Source organism: Puntigrus tetrazona, chromosome 23 (genome assembly GCF_018831695.1).
Source record: "Puntigrus tetrazona isolate hp1 chromosome 23, ASM1883169v1, whole genome shotgun sequence".
NCBI lineage: Eukaryota > Metazoa > Chordata > Actinopteri > Cypriniformes > Cyprinidae > Puntigrus > Puntigrus tetrazona.
In genome coordinates this window covers 17,532,152-17,539,785 of record NC_056721.1, presented here as the reverse complement: position 1 = coordinate 17,539,785, position 7,634 = coordinate 17,532,152, and positions in this window count along the sequence as shown.

Below are 7,634 nucleotides of genomic sequence, written 5' to 3'. Positions count from 1 at the left end.
GAAGATGCATAATGAGGCAAGACCTGAATCATGTGATCACCCCAGCATGTTCAGCATCCCTAGAGCCTTTGATTATAGCGCACAGAGAGACAGACAGGACTAATTGCTGCATTTCCAGCCCCCCGTGCTGTTGTCGTGCTGAGCTGTTCAATGCCACCCTGCAGTAGTGCATTTCGGGATATCATTTTGACTGTCTCCTGCCCCTCCCTAATCCCATGACCGGAGGGCGATTTTAATAATACAACACTGACTGGTCAAAGAGATCAAGAATCTCAACGAGGGTGGACAGATGCCATACCACACATTCAACTACTATATCTCAGAGAGCATCTTCGTTTGCCCCGCCTACTTCAACGCCACCCTGATTGTCATGGAAATGATCCAGATGCGACCCGCACACTCTCGGTCATGGCCATTAGCCGATCGCGGGCCCTCGGAGAAGGAACCCTGGTGATTTGAGAGCCATTAAACTTGAACCAAAGCCATTGAACTTTGACCACCCATCAGCCTGGTCCCATCACGAGTCATTTGTATGTAATTAGCTGCCAAGGATGGTTGTGTTTCTCCAGGCTAACTGTTGGGTTCACCCCAAATTAAAATTATTTACTCATCTTCATGTCATTCCAAACCTCAATTAATGACTTTCTTATATGTTTTGAAGAGCTTACCAGTCGACTGTCAAGCAAATAATAAATGCGGTAACTGGAACTGGTAAAAATGGAGCATAAAAAAATCACAAATTTGGTTCATGCAACTCAAAAAATTCTTTATTCTTTAAAGTATCTTCTGTTGTGTTCTACAGAAAAAGCCACAGACCCAAGACATGAGAGACCTTAGTGCTATAGACTATTTTAGCTGTCTGCTTTTAGCTTATTAACCAATATTGCTGTACCTGATTAGCTGAATGCGATCTGATGGCCTTTGCAAAACCGAAGGCACTTTGCAGTATGTCTCGTGGTGTAATGTTCTCTTCTCTTCACTTCAGATGATTAATGCACTGACTTGTTTAGCCTGGCCGCAGTCTCATGCTGAAAGGAACATCAATAAACATTTCCAGTGATCGATTGGCAGCATTTTCATGCAGATTACACAGTCAAATGTTAATCCATGTGTGTTGTGTATGATTGATCTCTAACTGAGGAAAGACACCCACTTTTCATCTCCGAACGTCTGAAGTGCCCAAGTGAAAGGCTAAAGTGCCCAAATCTTGGGCAGGCAAGCTGGTGGACCTGCTCAGCATGGCAAACCGCGAGCCAGATCTCGATATCTCTCTTTCAGTTTTTTACTCGCTCTTTCCTTCTCGCTCCCCCTCCCTCCTGCTATTCTCCTGTTGAGAGAGGTACTGTGAAGCAGTTGTGCTCGGTCACAGGCGAGTGGCTGCATTGTCTCTCCCTCTATTACCATTCATCTCACTGCAATCCTCTCTGCTCTGCCCAAAACACACAGCTTAGTGCTGTCCCCTCCACCACGGCAGGGGGGCCACGCAAAGTAAGTCTCAGCCTCTTGAGCCTCGTCGAGCTTGAATAAGCATGGATAAGCCGAAGAGGCAGACCGTGGACCACCTGGAGCAGCGCACTACGCATACACTCAGCGATGGAGACCGGTTGGGAGAGGTGGATACGGTTTGTGGCTTACATGACAGCGTCAGACCAAGTTTATGCTCTGCAGCCCGGTGGACATGCAACTCAGAGAGTAACTGGCCCTTCACAATGGCCAGATGGGCACTTTCGTCAGTCAGGCCGGATCGGGTATTTTCAGCACGGATTTTCAAGCACATTCCCGGTCTTCTTGTGAATATGATTCATCAGTGCAATAAATGCATTCATAATATTTTGTGATGTCCGCTTTTCATGATCCAATACATTCCTGATGGATAAAATCAACATTCCTCCTACATTTGCTCACTGCAAAAAAAAATGTTTTTTAGTAAATATTTCTAAAGATCCTAAATACAAGAAAAACCAAGCTAAAAAAAATGTGAATATTAAAATAGATCATTGAAAATGTAAAATGTTTTTGGTTTACCTAATATATTTATTATGTATATAGATTATATTTTATATTATATATAATACATACACATAACACATTTTTTTAAAATATATATATATGCTTGTGCTTGTATTTATTCATGCATATACACATAACAAATACACATAGCATATATATATATATATATATATATATATATATATATATATATATATATATATATATATATATATATATAAGAACATAACCTATATATCAACATTATACAAGTAAATTAATTTGTTATATAGTCTTTATATCCTTGACAATGTAGCTTTCCATATAAAACGATTCTTCTATATGAATAAAATACTGATTGAAAAAAGTCAATTCACGTTTAGTTAATGCTTCCTTTTCGTTCTTTCTTTTTTAGACAATGACAAAAAGAACACCAGACGAATCATTGCAGACCCACAATCCTCTTCCACTGACCTTTGCCCATAGTCTCTCTCCCAAAGCTCCTCATTCTTTAAAAGCCTGCAATTGAGGTTAAACATCATGAAATGGGCACGCACAAGGCAGCCCCGGTCAGTGTGAAAATAGATAAACAGTGTATTCAGATCAGAGACCAGCAGCATCGGTACCCCATAAATCCAGAATGTGTCTTGCTGGGCAAATGCATTGGGAGTGATGAGCTGTATGATTTAGTACCGCCCGCTCTGCTCTCTCTGTCTGTCTGAGCGGCGCACACAGACGCAGAGCTCCTTTCATAAGCCCGACCGGATGACATGATTCATGGCTCTAGTCCCAGCTGTTCCAGGAGCAGCACAGGCCAGCCGCTGCTGGGTTTGCTGGTTTATTCACGCTGCCTGATGTATTAATGACAACCTGCAACTGCAAAACACTTGATCAACATCCTCACCGGCCGAATGGACATTTTAACAGTTTACAGATTGATAGGGTTTTGACTTGCAATTGAGTTAGAACGTATCTGTTCGGAAAGCCCAGCATGACTAATTGCTTGTCGTGAGGCCAGGTTTTAAATGTCACGAATCCACACCTGTGGCATACAAGAAAACTTGATGACGGCTGAGCATATTGTGTAAATGCTACTTTTAGATGCCTCAAATGCGTGATTTCTTTTCTTCATTTATAAAGCCATAATGCTGGGGTCTAAAATGAATATGGATGTTCTGGGAGTTTTTAAGGATGTTCTTCATGGTAACTGGGTGGTTAAATTAAAATGAACTAATCCTACTTGGCTGGTTTGTTTTATGGTCTACGAAACGTCTCACAAATTTTACCATCTTCCAGGTAAGAACGACAAGTCGAAGTGTTAAAAAAAAAAATACACCTTTTCTCAACAAACTGCATAATTTGAGATATTATTCAAGCTTTTAACACAGATGGCTCACAGTACTTAAATTGATTTTAAAGCGTATGTAATAGTAATGAGCAAACAGCACTGAAAATATGCTTTGTTTGAATTACAATAACTAACTTTTGAATACTGTAAGTTATGATATCATGAAATGCTTTAACACTGTAACTCCCTTTCTGTGGATCTACTAGCATAACAGATGAATAATTTCTCTTGAGTGGATCTCTCAGGCACAGAGCTGTGTGAGAACCCTTTGTTAACCTCTGTAAATGGTGTCTTGTCTACATAATTCACCATTCTATCGAGTTTCATCTGTAAGTAGAAAACTGTGTCAACTGTGTCAAGACCGACAAAGCAGGGAGAAGATCATTTTTATGAGTTCCTAACCTCATTTAAAGATCTCCTGAGACATGTGAGTGCGGCCCCTAAAAAATCTCTCAGTGTATGTTCACAGAAAAATAAAGGAATCAAATTTAGGAGCAGTTCATTTGAAAATCATTTACTCACCTTGCGTTGTTCAAGAACTGTTGGATTTTCTCCTGTTCAAGACAAAACAGAGCAGTTTAAAAAATGATGCAGTCAGTTTAGTCTGATTCTCAAATGAATCACTTACTAGTTTGTGAACTTAATGATAACCATGAATTTTCCAAAGATCAGATGGCATTACCAATCCTTAAAAATGTAAAAAGGAAATTAAGAGGAATTGTCAATATTTAAAGTTGAATAACAGCCTAAAATATATGTTATATACATTATAAAGGTTTAGAATTAAGTTGAGTTAATCCATTTTAATAAATTTTTCTACAGTTCACCTGTAGAACAACACGTTTGCGCATTTCTATTATAAATGTTTTATTTATTGTCCAAATTAAGTTTTTTTTTTGAATGAATAAAAAAACTGTTGCAAAGATGTTCGCAGCACAGGCTGTTGTCTCTGGAGAGTTTAAAGACGTTGATTGGTTGCTTGATTTCCATCGCTGCTTTGTTTAATAAAAGGATCACGTCACTTTAGTTCCTAAGAGGTTGAAGTAACACAGAGGTCATAATCAGGGTTGGCGATCTGCAGTAAAGCTCCTCATAAAAATATTCATATTCACAGCTTTATGTTACTCATTAGCTCCTGCCAGCAGTCAAGGGTAACCACTCGCAGCTATATAAAACCCTGTCTCTCCCAATCTTGGCATGACTACAACAAACAAACAATGGGAAAAAGTGACTCCATCCATAAATTAAAACAACAACAATACTGAATGCCTGGTGGAATGCAAAGAAGTGATTGGCACTTATGTTGCACTGGAGATGTCCATTCACATAGCACCAAACAGTTGCATACTAAGTTAATTAATTACAAAGCTGCAATTTTTCCCACGGCACTACAGTAATAACCACCCTGTTTAATAGCTTGGAAATATGTTGGTATTTAGAGTCGGAGCTGGAATAAGACATCTCAAATATATATGACATTCATTTAGCGTGATTAACATTGCTGTATTCCTTAACATTCACAACTGAAAATGTAACTTTGTCTGTCTGTCTGTCTATCTATCTATCTATCTATCTATCTATCTATCTATCTATCTATCTATCTATCTATCTATCTATCTATCTATCTATCTATCATCTTCCCTTCCCTCCATCCATTATTCTTCATTTATTGTATCTATCCTTCTTTTCATTTTCACCCATTTTATCTACCCATTTATCTATCTACTTGTGCTTCCATCCATCCATCCATCCATCCTTCTGTCTGTCCATCCACTCATACAACTATTGTTCTGTACATCTACCCATTCATCAACTTTTTTCCTTTTCTTCTATCCATCCATTAACGAATCTATCCATCTATAAATTCTTCTAGACATCCATTTATCTTACCTGGTCAAATGGCATAAACGTACCATGGTGCACTTTTTAGCGAAACACAAAATCCGCAACAATTAAGAAGTAGATATGACTGCAGTTTTCAAAAGAAATGAAGACTAGAGGCAGTAAAACTCTGACACTTTTATTTCTACTCTGACCCTTTCTACACAAATTTACAGAGCTTTAGGATTGGATTTTGTGTAGGGCATATTTCCAACATGATAGAGCATTAACATTAAGCAACAGGCTATTTTAATTTTGAACCGCCACAATACATGTCTATATCAACATAAAAAAAATAAAATGTGCCAGGGTTCATGTACTGAACCTGTTTTAGCACCACTTAGTGAACATTTCTCTTTTAGACTTCACCGAAACACGCAGTACATAAAAACGGTGTTACCTGAAATTGCACAAAGGTACATATTTTTATGAGATCTCATTTTAAGCATTAATCTATTCTTTCATCTGTCCTTCCCTCCATCCATCTATTTATCCTTCTGTCCATCTTTCTCTCCACCCTCCTATCATCCATCCTTCCATACATCCATCTTTCCTCTATAGAGCCATCCATATATTCATCCATCCTTCCATAAATCCATAAATTCATCCATCTATCTTTTGCTCCATTCTTCTATCCATCCATCCACCCATCCATACTTTATTTATCCTTTCTTTCTTTTATATATTAATTTACAGTATCCTTCTGTCTATTTCTAAATCCATCCATTGGTCCATCCATCCATCCATCCATCCATCCATCCATCATCCATCCATCCATCCATCCAAAACATTTGGCCAATTTTGGCCATTTTGACAACATCAGTGTTTTTCTTCACATAATTTGAAGAGTTTGAGCAAGTGTCTTTAATGTTTCAAAAACATGTAATCCTCTAAGCTCAGTTTAACATATTTTATCTCATCAATAAAATTCCACATCTTTTATTTCAGAATCAATGAATAAGAAAGTCTGCACATTCTGAATGGCCTACTGATGCAGGCACTGTTCATCATGCACCTTAGGTCACGTTTTTCATCCATCAGTCTCCAAAAGGAAGTATGTGTTTTATGCAAATAACATAGTATAAAAGAGAACAAAACATTTGCATTTTCAATGCTATGAAAATACATAGTGTCTTTTATGCTGGAAAAGAATTCTGTGCTCTGAAAAACCCACAGGGACTGCATTTACACAACCCCGCTCTTCAATGCTGTGACCTCTCTCACTATTGTCTGTGAGAACAAACAAAAGGCCTGAAGTCCCCTGCACACACTACCCATAAATCACTGAAACACTGAACTCAGACTGAGACCCAGACAGAGCCAAAGAACTACGGATACAAGACTGCCATCTATTGTTAGAGGGGAGAACATTGGCTGAAACTAGGTATGAAGGTTACTTTTGAGTAGTGAAGATAGAAAATGTGCATGAGTTGGCACTTCTACAGTATTTCGACCTTTATTCTCCAGCTCCACTGAAGCCAGAGAAATTTCTATGAATTTTGTTAGAGCAAAGCACAGCCAAAACTCACAGAAGAACCGGTTACTTTAATTTAATAGAGCAGAGGTTTGTGAAAGTATGAGTGCTGTATTTAACACAGCCACACCTAAACACACACTTACAAACACTAGACTGCCTGTGTGCAGAACTTTGTAAGGTTTTGCTATTTACTTTTGGCCTTTTACCACTTACCACTCACATGGTTGTAGAGAGCTGTAGAACAGTACAACTATATTTTAGAGCATCTGCAAACACTGCAACTTGCTTCAGTCATTTACCCTTCAATGTAAATTACTTTAAAAATTGGAAGATTAAAAACAAAAATAATAAAAAGTAATAATGGGGGAAATTTGCACTGTTTTTAGAACAATTATGCTTGTTTCTCCCCAAAATGATCATTACAGTAATTAATTATTTAATACAATTGGTAGAGGTGTATTCATATAAAATGTTATTAGTGCTGGGCAATGGTTAATTGCGATCCAAAATAAGTTTTTACGTATATATCAGTGTGTACTTTGTATATTTATTATGTATCCATAGATAAACACACATTCATGTATAAATGTAAGAAAAATATGTTATGTTTATATATGAAATATATTTATTTATAATATAAATTATACGAATATAAGTATATACATGTAAATATGAGCAAATATTAAAAAAACTAAATAATATAAAAAATATATATACACACACACACACACACACATATATATATATATATATATATATATATATATATATATATATATATATATATATATATATATAATGTATTAACTTCTTTACATTACATTTGTACAGTTATTCATTGATCACATTACAATCATGAAAACGTTGAGGAGAAAACTGTCTTTTTCCCTGATTTTTTTTTTCTGCTGAAATAAGAAAAAAAAGGTCTTGACAGGTTTC